Source organism: Pipistrellus hanaki (genome assembly GCF_964339955.1).
Source record: "Pipistrellus hanaki genome assembly, chromosome: 14".
NCBI lineage: Eukaryota > Metazoa > Chordata > Mammalia > Chiroptera > Vespertilionidae > Pipistrellus > Pipistrellus hanaki.
In genome coordinates, this window is record NC_140516.1 from 8278039 (window position 1) to 8296484 (window position 18446).

Here is an 18446-nt window from a genome sequence, read left to right on the forward strand (position 1 = left end):
GTGAATAATCAAAAATAATATCCTGAAACAGGAGATTGGTACTTGGGTATTTACCTGAAGAAACATTTTGACATTAAAACAAACAAACTAACAACAAATGAAGAACCTCAGACTAATATGATGATTTCTAACATTTTACCTGAAAGTATGGCAGCAGCTCAAAAATGCATGCTTACTGTATTCTATTTTTGTTGTTGAAACCTTAAAATCATTATGAAAATAATGATTAATAGTTTCTGACCAAACTTATAAAAACTGTTCTTAGGCCTTGCTCATTTTAGAAATATGATGCTGGAGACTGATTAGTCTTTTTTCTATTAATACCTTACACCTCTTCCAAAATGGATGTATTAGTGTCCTTGTTGTTGTTGCTTTTGGAGAGACCAAAAATCAGAACAAACCCCAACACAATACATAAAAATTCCATGTTCCAACTAATAACAAATAATAAATTTTGAGTAAAAAATATAATTAACTTAATAATTACAGCATACATATATGTCAAACACAAGCAATACTATCACTGTGATTAAGCTTTAAATTTGGCTTTGACTCTCTAAGCAGCCAAGCAAAACCTGCAACATGATTAGTTAACAAGTAGTAGAAGAAAAAAAAATCAAGAGTATTATTTTCAAGCCCTTATTTTTTTTAATTTTTAACATATTTTACTTTATTTTTTTAATATATTTTTATTAATTTCAGAGAGGAAGAAGGGGAGAATGAGACAGAAACATCAATGATGAGAAAGAATCATTGATTGGCTGCCGTCTGCATGAACCCCACTGGGGATTAAGCCTGCAACAGGGTATATGCCCTGACAGGAAATCAAACAATGACCTTATTGTTCATAGGTTGATGCTCAACCTCTGAGCCATGCTGGTTGTGCAATTATTTTATTTTTTAATTAAAGTTGATGATAATACAATCCTACATAATAAAATAATGATATGCAAATTAACAATCACTTCGCTACACCCACAAGCCATGCCCGCCATCCAATCAGAGTAGGTATGCAAATTAACCCCAACCAAGATGGCCTCAGCCACAAAGAGCAGTTGAGAGGCTTGGGCTTCTCTGGCATTAGAGGAAGCCAAGCTTTCTATACACCCTGGCCAGACTAGGCCTCCACTCAATGCTACAAAGTTTTAATTATAAAAAATAAATCCCAAGAAAAATGGCGGCAGCCATGGAGCTGCAGAGAACAGGCTAGGGTTGTCCCTGGCAACAGAGGAAGCCAAGCTTTCCACCTTCCCTGGCTGGCCTAGGCCTCCAAACAGAAATGGCAGCAGCCATGGAACAAGCAGGAGGCTTGGCTCCGCTCCAGCCTACAAAGTTTCAATTATAGAAGGTAAATAAATTCCAGATACTAGGCCCTCTGCTTGGGTCACCAGGGGGCGTGACCAGCCTGCAAACAATCACAGGTCCTTGCCCAGGCAACCCCACACCCCAAGGGAATCCCCACCCTGATCCGGGACACACTTCAGGGCAAACCAGCTGACCCTTACCCATGCACCCAGCCTCTATCCTATCTAATAAAAGAGTAATATGCAGATTGACCATCACTCCAATACACAAGATGGCTGTCCTCATGTGGTCAAAGATCCTGCCCCCATGTGGACATAAGATGGCACCACAAAATGGCCAGCAGGGGAAGGCAGTTGGGAGGGAACAGGCCTGCAAGGGAGGGCAGTTGTGGGTGATCAGGCAAGCAAGGGAGGGCAGTTGGGAGGCAACAGGCCTACAAGGGAGGGCAGTTGGGGGTGATCAACCCTGCAGGGGAGGACAGTTAGGGGTGACCAGGCTTGCAGAGAAGGGAAGTTTGGGGCAAACAGGCTGGCAGGGGAGCAGTTAGACATCAAACATGCTGGCAGGGGAGTGGTTAGGGGGTGATCAGGCTTGCAGGCAGAAGCGGTTAGGGGCAATCAGGAAGGCAGGCAGGCAAACAGTTGGGAGCCAGCAGTCCTGGATTGTGAGAGGGATACCAGATTGGAGAGGGTGCAAGCTGGGCTGAGGGACACCACCACCACCCCCACCCTGTGCATGAATTTTGTGCACCCGGCCTCTAGTATGAATATAATATAAGAATAACCACTCTAAATTACCCATATATCCCAAATTACGACACTGATTAAAAGTTTTCAAAGTATGCCCAAACCGGTTTGGCTCAGTGGATAGAGCATCAGCCTGTGGACTGAAGGGTCCCAGGTTCGATTCCAGTCAAGGGCATATACCTGGTAATGGGCACATCCCCAGTAGGGGGTGTGCAGGAGGCAGCTGATGGATGTTTTTCTCTCATTGATGTTTCTAACTCTATCCCACTCCCTATCTCTGTAAAAAATCAATAAAATATATATATTTTTAAAGTTTTCAAACTATAACATATACCCAAATTTAATATTACTGTCAAATATATTAACATTGAAAAAAATCAGAGATATTTAAGTAAATTTTACATTTTGTGTATGACAATCTGCATTTTTTTTTTTTAGCTTGATGTAGTCCTATTTGTATTACCTTGGATAATAAACAAGTTTCATTCCTTCTAATATCAAAAGGTCCTTCAACTTACGTTTGAAAGCTAAACAATGGGATGAAGTGAGAAATAGCTGTTCCGGTATTAATTTTAAAATTAAGGATCTTGCCAAAACCGATTTGGCTCTGTGGTAGAGCGTCAGTCTGTGGACTGAAAGGTCCCAGGTTCAATTCTGGTCAGGCGCATGTACCTTGGTTGCGGGCACATCCCCAGTAGGGGGTGTGCAGGAGGCAGCTGGTCGATGTTTCTCTCTCATTGACGTTTCTAGCTCTCTATCTCTCTCCCTTCCTCTCTGTAAAAAAATCAATAAAATATATTTTAAAAAAATAAAAATAAAATTAAAAAAATAAAATTAAGGATCTTTAAAAATCAGTTAAGTTGTTTGTCATGGCATCATAAAAAGTACTGAAACTAATCAGCATTTACTTTTAGGCATATCTGGCCATTTTCAAAGAGTGCTGGAAATTTACTCGCAAAACATCATTGCCGATCCGTGTAAATCACAACATATTCAGTTCCTTCCCTCTGAGCCGAACAGATTGAAAGACGCTGTGCTCCAGCCTCAGGCTGCCGGAGGAAGCTCCAAAGGACAGTAATTACAACTTCACCTCTGAACTAAATGAAGGATTGGGGTAAGGACGGCTGTCTCATCTGACAGGCTCTGGGGAGACTGTGCCCCTGAAGAAGGTAAAAGAGCTGGATTTAATGTGAGAAAGGACTTCAAGATCTTCCGCCTTTGAATCCTTCCCTCATTGTTCAGATGAGGAAACCTCTGCCAAGGCACGGAAAGTGACCGAGTCATGGAGGAGTCACGGTCAGAGCTGGGGCTGAACCCAGTCCCTGCAGGGCACACACCTGGATTCTGCTTTATTACCTGGGTTAATCCTCTCATATCGAATTCTTATAACAACAGTTCCATAAGCATCATCTAAGGCAGCACTTCCCAATAAAAGTGTAATGAGAGCCACCTACTTAATTTAAAAATTTCTGGCAGCCTTGTTAAAGAAAGAAAAAGACAGAGGTGAAATTAATTTTAGTAATGTATTTTACTTAATGCAATATATAAAAGTATTATGATTTAAACCTGAATTCAATATAAAAATGAAATGAAATTTTACATACGTCTCGTGTGTGTGTGTGTGTGTGTGTGTGTGTGTGTGTGTTGCTGCCAAATGTTTGAATGTCAATGTGGCTTTTATGCATATAGTGCTTCTCAGCATGGCTTAGTAAAATTTAAGTGCTCAATTGATTTCATGATTTTCCTTCCCAAAAGACAGCATCCATTAATACTTTAGGTCTCAACTTAAAGACAGGAAACTTCATAAGGAAATCCTTTGAAGAAGCCCCACCAATGATGAGGAAGCACAACAAATACTGAGGTGAACTGTGACCTAGGCAGTGCCTTTCTTGCATTGGCTGACAGCTTTCAGAATGAACATACTCTCTCACCATGAAATAAGACTGATTCAATGAGGCAGTACTAACATCTCTATCTGCTTATCTTAATCCTGCAGGCCTTCTCCCCAGTAAGATCCCCAGGTGCCTTCTGCAGGATAAGACTGTTCCCTCCTCCTCAATTAGTGAAACTTTCATTCAGTTTCTTCCGTTAATTAGCCCTTGATCTCCAACCTCCCCAAACAGAGTACAGTCGCCTTGGTAAACCTGGACCACAATTTGCTTGTTTAAATCTCTGAACACTGGAAAGGAGCACAGCACACTCACAGTGTAAGGGCTCAGAAAACATCTTACCAGCTAGCCAAGCACAGGGTGTCCCAAAAAATTCATACACCACTGTAGCAGCCGATAAACTCAACTATGGAATTAAATTCATTTTAATAACCACTGCCTTTCTAATTATTCAAAATGATGGATATTCAGAAGGTCATGCTCTCTTTCAGAAAATACTATAATTAAAGTGAGCAGGGAAAAAAAAAAAAAGAACAACTCATGCAAACATTGCAGCTTTTTAGCTAGACTCAAAAGATAAGAATTTGGGAAAAAGCCACAGGTCAGGAATCCCATTTGCCAACCAAGCATTACCTAAAACTATCACTTCAAATCAGAAAGACTTAACCCTAAGACAAAGCGAATACACACACACACACACACACACACACACACACACACACACACACACAGGCATGCCTGCCCCAACAGCTTGTTAGAGTTTCAGTAAACAACCCCATCAGGCTGATATAAAATTATCTTCTTGTTTTCCTGATTCAACAACAAATTATTGCTTCAATGCTTGGTAATCAGAGTAGCGAAACTCCTGAGGATTCAATAAACAAATTAGAGATTCTTTATTATCCCTGAACAAAGTTAAATTTGGCTTCAGAAAATGTTTTAGAAGGTGGGACTATTCGGGTGCATTTTGATTGATGTACTGCTAGGCCAGTGCTATAAACTACAAAGCTAATTCCTGCTTAAACATGTCTGCCTAATTTCCGTTCATTGCTAAGATACTATTGTAGATAGCCTGTAAGCAAATTTCTCTATTTTCTCAGGAAAAATTACTTTATTTCTGAGGTCAGGGGTAAAGGGATTCCATTTTAATCTATATTATCTAGGCTTATTTAGGCTTTCTTTTTGTTCTTGGTACCAACTCTGGCAACTGACTTAATTCCCAGACCGGGAGTTTAGGCGTATGTGGTAAAAGCATCTAGAAAATCAATAGAGTCTCCATGTCGCTCAGTCCCAGGCAGCCTTGCTCCGCCTGCTGTGAGAGCTCCCCAGCACTGTGGTTCCACTCGCTGTGCTTCTCAATTGATTGGAAGTGCTCTGACCCAGCGTCAGATGGGCGTGTGTACATATGAAGGCTGTTTAGCCACAGAGCACCAAGCTCCCACTGCAGTGAGTCACGAAGGCCATTTCCAAGGCACTGGTCTGTGTCCTGCAACCCAGAGCTGAGGATCTTCTTAGGAATGGCCCACGTTTCTGCTTCCTCAAGACGATCAAAGAAAAGCCACTGGTGTTTCCTCAGGAGCCTTGTCATGCTCGTCCCCAACAAAGACAGAGGGACCCTCCTCCACCACAGCACAACTGGCAGTGTGCCAAAAGCTCTAAGAAACTAATGTCAGCCTTAGAAAATTCATTAAGTACTGAAGTCACTTTTACAATAAGAATGTTAAATGATCTATAAAATCTTGGGAAGATGGATCATTCTTCAGAGCAGGATGGCACGATGAATGCTGAGCAGCAGCATGGCACTGCAGAGTGCAGGAAACCGAGGGCCGAAGACCCAGGTGGTCACTTTGATTCCTGGGACCTTGGGCAGGTCAGTTAACTGGAAGACGATGGGTCCTAACCAGTGTAGGGTTACAGAGGTCTTTGAAAATATGATAAAAATCTCTTCTTGGAAATTTTACTGGGATTATAGAACCTCTCTATCCCCAAATCCATGCCAGGACCCAAGTCAAGAATTCCTATTATTGATACCTGAACTCGGGGGCCTATCTTAGAATGTATGCTCTGTGAGAGCCGGGTGTGTCTCCAGGACCCAGGACAGGTCCTGATCCCAGTGGGTACTCAAAAGGGATTTGATGGATACCAATAAATACAAGTATATGGAATCTTTTAAATATTAAAGACAGTTTATATAAAGGAGACTTGCAAATTATAAAATATTCTACAACTATGTTATTTTTGTTGAAGTAATTGCAAGCAACATCTTATGCTCTTATCTAATGGATAATTTCAGTAAAACATAAAATCACAATTTAGAGTTCTCCACAAGGTAAAACTTTTTTTCTACAAACCTGAAATTTTTAAAAAAATTATAACTGTGCTTCAACACAATGTTTTCCTTTGAAAATCTGTATAAATATCAATAAATTAATAAACATTAAAGTGCCCCTCAAGAAATCCTATTTTTCACCTTTTATGTCCTACTTGATTCTAACGATATCACTATCACTTTTGTCAAAATTGGATACTTGTCAAAATTTCAAAGTTGAACATATAATTTATGCTCTCATATGAGACTATTCAGTCAACAAACGCAATTGCTTACACTTTCCAAAAATCTCCCACCTGAGTTCCCCACCTTTTATTTCGCATGGCTATGCCTCACCTTGACCCTCATTACCTTTCATGTGAAAACATACAGTGTCTCTCACAGCCATAAGGATAGATACTATTATCTAAAAAAATAAAATAAAATAAAATAAAAACTAACAAGTGTTCACAAAGATGTGGAAGGCTTGTGCACTGCTGGTGAGAATGCCAACGGCTCGAGCTACTGAAGAAATGGTATGGCAGTTCCTCAAAGTTTAAAAATAGAATTACCATGTGATCTAGCAATCCCACTTCTGGAATCTCAAACAAATTGAAAGCAAAATCTTGAAGAGATACTTGTACACCCATGTACACAGCAGCATTGTTCATAAGAGCTAAAACATGAAAGCTACCAACTGTTCATCAACAGATGAATAGAAAAGCAAACTGTGGTTGAAACACACAGTGAAATATTCTTCAGCCTCAAAAAAGGAGGAAATTCTGCAACATGCTGCAACACAGATGAAAGCTGAGGACATGCTTTGTGAAATAAGCAAGTCAGGAAAAGACAAGTACTGTACAACCCCACTTCCACTAGGTACTTAGTCAAAATTGTAAAGTCAGAGACTAGGGTAGGGGTGTCGAACTCAATCAGAGAAGGGGCCAAAATCTAAAATCCAGCCTAAATCGCTGGCCGAATGGTTTACTGAACAGTCATAAACTGACAATGTCATAAACTGACAGCGGAGTGCAGTGATGACAGCGCGGTGCGGGCCACATTGCAAGGCCTGGCGGGCTGGATTTGGCCCGCGGGCCTTGTGTTTGACACATGTGGACTAGGGAGTTGATTTTAGAGGTGAGGGTAGGGGCAGGTAGTTATAGTTTAACTGGAACAGAGCTTCAGTTTTACAAGATGAAAGTTATGAAGATGGATGGTTGCACAGTGTTTTGTATGTGTTTAATGCCACTGTCCTGTACACTTAAAAGTGATTAAGTCCTAGCAGGCTTGGCACAGTGAAGGGGCACAGGTTTGCACAGGTTTGAATCCAGTCAGAACATGTACCTGGGTTGCAGGGTTGATCCCAGCCCCAGTCAGGGCATGTACAGGTGGCAAACAATCAATGTGACTCTCTCTCTCATCGATGTTTCTCTTCCTCTACCCACCTCCACTCCCTGCTATTCTCTCTAAAAATCAAGGGTGGGAAATATCCTCAGGTGGAGATTAACAAAAAATAAGTGATGAAGATAGCACATTTTATATAATGTGTATTTTACCTTAGTAAAAAAAAAAAAAAACCTACATGAACAGATACTTCATCAAATATATTATTTGCAAATAACTACAGGAAAAAGAGATGTTAAGTGTGTATATATATATATATATATATATATATATATATATATATATTTTTTTTTTTTAAACTGAAAGTGTCTTCAAATATTCTCCCTCCGATCCATCCTTGACCATTTCCCATCACCTTTCTAAAACACAGGTTTTATTATATGACTTTCCTATTTAAAAAATAAGATTTGTTCTGTGTCTACATTTTGAGGAAAACTGAAATATGGCAAATGATGTTTTTATTTCTCTGGCTTTAACTCACTTCACTGGCATCTCCCATCTTATACTCCCCATTCAACTCACAGATAAAACACTGCAGTTCAGAAAATTACATTATTTACTCAGTGTCACACAGCTGATAAAGAGTAAAGACATGATTTGTTCCCTGGCTTTTTTTTCCACACAGTAATATTCTCAAATCTATACTGAGCTCCCAATAATCAATTCATCAAGATCTTTCCTGAGAACATCTAGAAAAGTCTGTTAAGAGAAATGACATGTTTCAAAGCAGTGCCTTCAAAATCTTGTGACACATTAATCCGGTGTTGCATTAATCAACTGTCACACTTATCACAGAACCCACGTGAGAATTTTCACATGTTCCTCTTTCATGTTTTAAGGCACATGTGTCAAACACAAGGCCCGCGGGCCAAATCCAGCCCGCCAGGCCTTGCAATGTGGCCCGCACCGTGCTGTCATCACTGCACTCCGCTGTCAGTTTATGACATCGTCAGTTTATGACTGTTCAGTAAACCATTCGGCCCGCGATTTAGGCTGGATTTTAGATTTTGGCCCCTTCTCTGATTGAGTTCGACACCCCTATTTTAAGGCAATGCTAACTACTGCACTGTTGTACCCACCTGGAAGGGAGTGTGTCAAACCATATGATGATGCCAATGTAGATTCTAGAAAGAAACTTAGGACACCAAACTGAGAAATAAGCTTAACTTAAAGAAAATAGATCAGTTCCTCCATTACCTCCTTATGCATTAGAGATCCCCAAAAGCTTGCAAGAGAATCTATTCTCTTCATTTACACAGAACTCACACTGCCTTGCTCTCCCATCCTGCCATATCTAAGCTTCTCTTCTCCTCTTCATTCATCTCTGGTTTCCCACTGCTGCCCAGAAGAGAGATCTCCTCCCAGAACTTACAACCTTCTTGCTCCTTCTGTCAGGTTGTAGATCAGCTCCACCCACCTTTATACCTCAACCCCAAGACTTATCCACATTAGGCAATTCATCTAGCCCAGTCCAGATCTTTCTTGCTTGCATTATGATCCCAGGCAAGACATTTAATTCTCTGTGGTTCATAGGACTTATGTGAGGATTACATAAGATAATACATGAAAAGTTACATAGAATAATGCCTGACCCATAGGAGCTCAATAAATACTTATGTTTAGCAATTCTATCATGCTTTATTTCTATTAGGAGGCACTTCCAACAATTCCAGAGAGAACAGATATGTTAAAACACACACACTCACACACACACACACACACACACACACACACCCAAAAAAAACCACACACCAGCTCTGAAGAAAATGCAATGGGGAAAGAACAGTTTCTTCAATGAGTGATGATGGGGAAACTAGACAGTGACATGAATGAAAATGAAACTGACATTGGTCTTGAAAAAGATTCTTCAGGTTTGACAGCAATATCAAAGGCAACAAAAGAAAAAAATAAACATGTAGGCCTACATCAAACTAAAACTCCTTCACAGCAAAGAAAATCATCAACAAAATGAAAAGGCAACCTACCAAATGAGAGAAAATATGTCCAAATCACATACTAAATGCGGGTTTAATATCCAAAAAAATATTAAGGGCTCATACAATTTAAGAACAACAACAACAAAACAATCTGATTTAAAACAGGCAGAGGATCTGACTACAGATTTCCAAAGAACACATACCAACAGGTACATGAAAAGACCCTCAACATCACTAATCACCAGGAAAATGCAATTCAAAACCATAATGAGATATCACTTCAACACAAACAGGAATAACAAGTGTTGGCAAGTGTGGAAGAGGAAGGGGAAACCTACACCTGTGTTTGCCTGACCAGGGGGTCCTAAAAAGGAGCAGACAAGTATGGCATTCACTGGGCACATGCTGGCAGATCAGACCTGAGGGTCTCTGCCTACAATGGTTGACAAAAGGACACCTGATAAATATGAAAAAGAAGCTAAAGAGAAAAACAGAAACTTGGAATTGTCTTGGGACTTAAGACACAGATTGAGCAGAAAGAACGGGGGTGAAACAGTAGAAGTGGGTTGTAATTATTCTGAAACAGAAAAGCATTTCACAATTCCCGATGCCCCAGCCATAGAAGTTCTGCCTCAAATATGAGGTGATGCTCCTGAGCCTGAGCTGGCTGTACTGGTCATCTCTGCCAGGAAAGGGAGTCTGAACCTGGACTTGAAAAAAGGAGGGCAGACAAGAGAACACAGGATGCTGGCAAAGACAGCAGGTGTAAAACACTTAATTGTGCTTACTAATGAAATGGGTGATCCAGCAGCGAATTGGAGCAACGAGAGATATGAAGATGAGAAAAGTTGGCTTCAATCCAAAACTGAACATTCGCTTTATGCCTTGCTCAGGAGTGACTTGAGCAAATCTTAAAAAGCAATCAGACATCTGTCCTCGGTACATGGGATTACCATTTATTCCATATCTGTATAATTCGCCAGCCTTCAATAGATCAGTTGATGGACCAATCAGGTTACCAACTGTGGATCAATACAGGACACAGGAACTGTGGTCCTGGGAGAGGTGGAGTCGGGATGCACCTGTAAAGGCCAGCAGCTGTGACGATGCCAAACAAGCACAGATGGAAGTTCTTAGAATCCTTTCTGAGAATGGAGAGACTGACTCTGTTGCCCCCGGTGAAAACCTCAAAATCTCTGGACACACATTTGATGCCCAGATAATGACTATAGAGCACAAATCCATCATCTACCCAGGTTATGCGGTGCTGCAGATTCATATCTGTATTGAGGAAGTCTAAGTAACAACCTTAAATTGCTCGGTAGAGAAAAATCAGAAGAAAAAAGTAAGACTCGACCCAGTTTTGTGAAACAAGGTCAAGTCTGCATTGCTCAAGTACGGACAGCAGGACCCATCTGCCTTGAGACCTTTGCAGACATCCCTCAGATGGGTCCATTTCCCTAAGAGATGTGGGTAAGGCCTCTGCAGTTGGAAACGTTCTGAAATGGGTGCCAGGGAAATCCTCAGGGCTCTCCTGATGACCCTGCACAGGACGGTGAGGGAAAATGACCGCAGACGCCTACTTCACACCACCTTCTCTGCTGTCTGCCCATTGACAACCCTCTCTCTGTATCTTGCCAATTCCACATTTTGTCAGCTCTCTACCTTGAGAGCTCTGCTGTGCCACTGCTGAATTTTCCCCAAGATTTTTCTTTCCCTCGCAAACCGTTCTCTAGACCAGATTTTGGTGATAGCTTTGTAAGTGATGTGGACATAATCGCCTATGATACCAAAACCCTACACTTCAAAAAAATATTTCACTTATCCTTCAGGCATGTACACTTTTTAACTCCCAAGCAGATCATTCTGAGTGTGCGAATGTGGGTACACATGTTACAAAGACAACTATTATGTTAATAAAATATTCAACTTGAAAAAAAATCAAGTTGCATGGCATAATGGTTACCAGCATACATTTTCAGTTAGACTCCTAGGTTTAGATATTCTGTCTCTCCAATACCACACCTATTTATGACATTGGCCAATGTCTTAACTGCCCCAAGACTCAGCTTCTTCATCTGTAAAATCGAGTAAACTAGTTTATTATTATATCACGTGATGGTTAAATGTATATAATGTGTATGGGGAGCTCCCTCACCATGTGCCTGGAAGAACCTCAGGAAATCATCTTGCAGTTAATGACTCATGGATGCCTGGTGGTGTGGGTGGAGTCACCCTACATCTCAGACCTCACCTGGCCGAGGCCTGTTGTCAGTACTTCTCCATGGCAGAGAGAAAACAAACAAGCATAGCTTCTCTTTCTCCTGTTGATCAAGGAAAAAAGTCCAAAAACAGGGCAGCTCATCGCAACTGGTGGTATGACTGGGTCAGAATTGAGAGTATTGCTGTGCTTCTACTCTGCCCTGTGTCTCAGGGCCTCCCTCTCAAATGGGTTGTCATGGGTCCTCCACCAAGCAAATGTTCAAAAGAGGCCTAGGTGGGCTGAACAGTCAGACCCAGCACTTCATCAATGCACAATACTGTCCCCTAGAAAGATGGAGCTCCCCTCCCCAAATGCCCGGTAAGACTCTATTAGGAGAAAATGCATTTTCGTGTGAACTGCTGCACACTGGCCAACTGGCCCAGCTTTCCTCAGTGTGATGAGCCTCTGCCATGCACGTAAGGGGCCGTCCCACCTGTCAGGGCCTGAGAACCCCGGCTTGTACAGGCTTTCCATTCTAAGTTGTCTTATTTTTAGAATCAATACATCTCATTTCCATCTCAGAAATTTCTACATTACTTTTCCTCATATTAATAAATGGATAGTAATATTTTATTACTTTCTTCTATTCAAGTATCATTGATGAGCAAAGGCAAAATAGTAATATGGCTTTTAGAGAAAATGCATAGTTGATACATCTGCAAGTGGTAGCACATCCAACGTAAACCAGTAAATTTCAAAATCAACTTCACACTTGAACCTGAAAAAGAAAACTGCAGGCTGCGGCATTTCCCTGTGTGGGGCTGACAAAACAGAGCTTCCGTGGGCTCCTCTTCATCAGGACACAGGACTAGGCAAGCACATGCCTTACACTGAAAACTGCTTGAGAGGTTGTCTTAAACCCATCAACTGGCAAAAATGCTCACACAGCCAATTCTGCCTTGGATTATTCTTGGCAATGTTAGTGTGTCCAATTATTTTTTAAATCATGAATGCTTTTTGTGATTTATTTAAATTTTGTTCTTCATGATTGCAAAGGGCAAATGGAAGTCAAAATAGAGAGCCAACCAGAGATGGGTCCAGAACAAGGATGATGGGACACTGGGTCGCAGGCCTGTGGATGAGGCACAACATGAGCAGCCATCACGCTGCGTGGCTCTGTGCCATGTGCCATGGCCCTTGCCTTCATGAGATTTCATCCCCCTCACTGACCAGGGGAAAATTCAGTGAAATTATAAACTATCTTCCAGAGGGGTACTTATAGGCATGTGCTTCCCTCAATGATTTTGATATTTTTGCATTAACATGCTTATCTAACTTACACAGCATTTAGCTTTTCACTGAACACCCTTTTTAGAACAACTCTGTTTACAACAGCTGTCACGCCCTTTGGAACACTTGCCTGCCCAGTGTCTCACCTTTGTCATCTTTGTACAGTTCAATGTCTTTTCCTGACCTTCCAAATTATATAGTAAAGATAAATTAAATAATAATAATAGCACTAAACTAAGAAACATGTAAAAGACTTTATAGTAAAATAATTTACTAAATGTCATAAAAGAAAACAAGTCAGAAATATATCATGTTAATATACTGAAATCCGTAAAGGCCATACATAATCTACAAATTCAAAGCAATTTCAATTAAAATTCTATCAGTGTTTTCATGCAATGTAAAACTTCATGCTAAAATATGTATGGAGGAGTTACAGGTCAATATCTATCAAGACAATTTTAAAGTAAAAGTAGAAGAGGTGACATAGTTTAACTTTTATCAAGAATTACTATAAAACTACAGAGATTAAACAGTGTATACAGCTGAAAGGATAGACAAAGTGAAGTAACAGAATGAATGCCTTTAAAATAAATCCATGTACCTATGAGACTTCAAATATAATAGGCTACATATTTGTGAGTAAAAGATAGACTATTCAAGCAATGGCACAGGAACAACTGGCTATCCAAATGGAGAAAGGGGAAAAAATCAGATCTCTACTTCTCTCCAAACAATAAAAAAAGGAAGAAATTTATGTTGGATTAATAAATTAGGTAAAGAAATATATAAATTTTAAGAGTATAACATAGAGAATATATTGATGACACATAAAAAAAGGAAAACTATAAAAGAAAAAAATAAACATTTCGGAACCCATTAATACTAAAAACGTGTATAAGATAAAACCGGTCACATGCAAAGAAAAAGAAACTTAATTGCTGGGAAAAATATGTTTGCAATCCATACAACTAATAAAAGGAATATTATACAATGAATAAAAGGAACATGTACAAATTGGTTTGCAAGAGAAGACAAATTTAAAAATGGGCTAATTATATGAACTGACAATTGAAGTAAGAAGAAACTTCAATGGCCTATAAACATATAAAAGTAGTCAACCAGTAACAATAGTCAGCTGTTATAAAATGTTTATTTAATTGTAAAAAATCAATATATCAGCTGTAGATGACGGGGAAACAGGATCAAATGCATAATAGAGAAGAGTATAAATTGAAGATCTATTTAATATTACACAGCTAAACACAGACACTGGGGACTGGGGACTTTCAGGTGAGCAATTTGACTCAGGTTTGTACCTTGAAAAGATTCTTACTACCTTTTCATCAGGTGGCATACCTAAGGATGCTCATTACACTGAAGCATGATTCACTCTAGACTACTATACACATTTCCTTCTCATTCCCTCACGAATATTCTGAAGGCCCGTCTTATTCACCAGTGTAAAGGGAAAATGTACTGGATAAATGGAGGAACATGGAGAGCAACTTTACTGACTTCACTGGGATCCCTCAGTGTGTTTGCAGCAGGCAACCAATGCAACAACAGGTCGGTGATGACTTTATTGAGAGTCCCCAGTGCTTGTTTTGAGAAATGTCACAGCTCATTACGGTTAGGTGAAACCAGCTCTCCTCTTCTTTCCCATGCACTGGTCAAGTTTTATCACGTCTCATTAAGAGGCTAAAACTTCCAAATGTTCATTGGGCTGTATAATTTCATGGGCTACATAAAAGCGATAATTTTTAAATGTTAATATATGTCGTCTTTGGACTTTCTGAAGTTTTTAAATGTTTAATCTTATTTCACAAAATGTCAAAACCTATGTTTGCAGAGAATGGACCTAACAAATGGACCAGCAAACAGTCACATCTGCTGTATAGGCACAGCAGGTCCGGAAGTCCTGTCACATAGCCTTTGTCATGGAAAAAAACACTGGGCAAGATTTACAACATTTCATTGCCACTTACTAGCTCTTTTCATTCTTGACCTTGGGTAAGTCATTTCTCATCCCTGCACCTCAGCTTTCTCACCTCTACCAAGCATTTCTGATCTGACTCCTCCACACCTCAGAATGTAGAAGCAGTCAGAAGATACCAACTGAGATAGCAGACAGTCTGCTACAGCTGCCGTAACAAAATACCACAGCCTGGGGGACTTAAAACACAGAAATTTGTCTTTTCGCGATTCTGGAGGCTTGAAGTCCAAGATCAAGGTGTTGGTAGGGCTTGGTTTTTTCTGAGAGACTCTCTCCTTGCCTTATACATGGTCATCTTCTCTCTGTATCTGCATGTGGTCTTCCCTCTGGTCTATGTCCAAACTGTCTCCTCTTTTAAACCCAAAAGTCATATTGGAGGATGATTTATTTTAACTTTATTACCTCTTTAGAAATTCCATCTCCAAATTCAGTCACATTTTGAAGTCCTGGGAGTTACAGCACTTCCACGTATGAATTCGAGGGAAACAAGTCCCTAACACGGTACCTATGACAAATCATTGCTGTTGACAAAGGGATAGTTCTCTTAACCCTGGGATACATACCTGCAGAACTATGGGCCTGGTTTATTGATGCTCAGGGTAATGAGAACTGCTGCTGGAAGCCACATGGCCAGTGGATGAGGAAAGATAAAGGAACGAGTGCAGAGTTCCCCATTCCTGCTCAAGAACTCTATCCCTTTTCCTGTGTCACCAGTCCTGACTTTCCACTTGATTATCCCCTTCACCATGCAAGTATTTCCTAGTGTGGCAGCTTCCACACTTTTTAGACTGTGATCCACATTAGGGAAAATATTTTATATTATAACCCAATATGTGTGTGTAAATATGTAACTATTTATAATTATGGCACAGTAATATATTCCATAAAATTCTTACCTTTACCATATGAGATTTGTATTCTATGTCCTCTTTTAAACTAGCTACTTTTTAAATGATGACTGCAACCTAGAATTACTTTAAGGACACTGATGGTTCACAAACTTCAGTTTATATAAATGCTGCTCTAGTGTGTCACTTTTTTAAAGCAAAACAACTTCCTTTTACTCCATATGACCTCCTCCAACTACCCCTTTCTCTGCTGTCCCTCTCAGCCAAACTTCTCAAAAGAGATGTCCACAGACGCCCCCTCCACTTTGGCACTTTCCATTAAGCTATTCAGGTCCCTCCAACCTGGCCTCTGCCCCAACCACTGCACTAAATCTCTTGCAGTGGCCACAAGCACACCCCATGTTGCCAAATCCAATGGACAGATTCCAATCATCTTTCTCTGCCTCGAAATAACCTTCAATACGATCGGCCACTTTGTCATTCTTAAAATACACGCATCTCTTTCTTGGCTTTGAATCAGCACAGTCTTCTGCTTTTCCTGCAACCTCACCATGCCGGCTGAGTCACATGTTCCTGCCTTGCCCTCCTCTGCTTCACCATAGCTGAGGACCATCTGGGCCCAGTCCAGGAACCCGCCCTCTTCCTAATCTATATTCTATCCTGGATGCTGTCAGAAACTAGGTTAAATATCATTTATTGCATACAGAGTCTCCAGTGTTCCTCTCCTCCAGAACTCTTTCGGATCAGGACTCATAGAGCTAGTTGCCTATTTGAAATTTCCATTTATATATCTTATATAAGATTCAAACATGCTTCCAAAGCCATGACTTAACCCACAGACCTACTCATTTCCCAGTGTCCCTGACTAAATACAAGAGCAGCCACCCAGGTATTCTTGCCAGAAATCAGGAAGTCTTCATCTCTCCCTCTCTCCTCTACACCTGCAACTCACCAACATGACCCGGTTCTTCTCTCTTCAAGTTATATCTTAAATCTCTTTCTGGGACTATCATGATGCCTTTCTAACTAAACACTATTTCACTTGCCCCCACATATCATAGAGAGATGATATGTGGGGGCAAGTGAAATAGTGTTTAGTTAGAAAGGCACACTCATCAGTGTCCGCAAACCAAACAAAATGTTTTTTAGTGTTTAGTTAGAAAGGCACACTCCTCAGTGTCCGCAAACCAAACAAAATGTTTTTTTTAATTATATTTTAATTGTTGACATATTACAGATATCTCCCATTCTCCCCAACTCTGCCCATCACCTCATAGATCCATGAACTATGAATAGATTCTTTGTCTATTCTCTTCACCTTCTTTCATTCCATCTGTCCCACCTCCCTCCCTCTGACATCTGTCAGTGTGTACCATGGATCCATGTCTCTGGCTCTATTATGTTCACCAGTTTATTTTGTTCATTAGATTCCACATATTAATGAGGTCATATGGTATTTGTCCTTCTCTTACTGCCTCATTTCACTTAGTATATAATTCTCCAGGTCCATCCATGCTGTCTTCTTTTTCACAGCCACATAGTATTCCATTGTGTAAATGTACTACAGTCTTTTATCCACTCATCTGCTGTGGGCACTTGAGCTGTTTCCAGATCTTAGCTATTGTAAATAATACTGATATGACTACAGAAGCACATATAACTATGAGTAAATAACACCATTTCTTTCCTCCACTGGCAAGCATACATTCATAAAGCCTGGCACTTACTAACACTCAACATTTTTCTTTAAAGAATGAACAAATAATGCATTTACCATGCAGTCTTGGGAGAGACAAAGGGAGGTGAAAGTACTTCAAACCTGTTTATTGTATGAGTAGTAGCTGGTAGAAATGATGAAAGAAGGATTGAGAATTGTATAAAAAGACCTATAAAAGCATTAGAATTATTAGGTTTGTGTGTGCAAGGGACACTTAACTATTTAAAAGAAATATTAGGAATAAAGTTGGCAGGGATGTCCATCTCCATGTTTCTTAGCCCCAATGGGAGAATGTAGAGGATGGATACTAACAGTTGTATAGCGGCACAGGTTACCACTGACACACTAATACCACTCTCAAAAACTTGGCATTTCAAGATTATCACCACCACTAATTAAATAAAGATACTTGAGTTCATAAATACTAAGCAACATACTCAAGAGTTTTTCCAACTTCTGCTTAACCCCTGCCCTCTATTGCCTATCCCTGATGGTGGAGAACTTTGATAACTACCAGAATATCTAAAATGATCCCACACCTGGTATGTAGGATGAAAATAAGCCTATTCTCCAAAACATACAAAACAGGATTAAAAATACCATGGAGATTATGTGGTCCCCTGGAGTCAGTATTGTTCTAATTGAATGTTAAAGATGTAAGGATATCAAATTAATGGCAGTAAAGATGTATATAGCTGAATAGTATGACCCTCAGGTTTACAGGAAAGGCTGCTGATTTTTTAGCTCCATTGACAGTCACACCCAACTGAGTGGCTCAGGTTTGACTTGCAGATTTAAATTCC

General features: G+C 40.1%; 1 protein-coding gene and 1 pseudogene across 7 annotated transcripts in view; one reads left to right on the forward strand and one right to left on the reverse strand.

Annotated features, from left to right (window-relative positions):
- The window catches only part of NRG3 (neuregulin 3), a 972177-nt gene that overhangs the window by 826482 nt on the left and 127249 nt on the right, over nucleotides 1-18446 (reverse strand). The window lies entirely within an intron of this gene.
- On the forward strand, nucleotides 10028-11127 carry LOC311632643 (eukaryotic peptide chain release factor GTP-binding subunit ERF3A-like; annotated as a pseudogene). Its single transcript has one exon. The product of its transcript is annotated as a eukaryotic peptide chain release factor GTP-binding subunit ERF3A-like (transcript).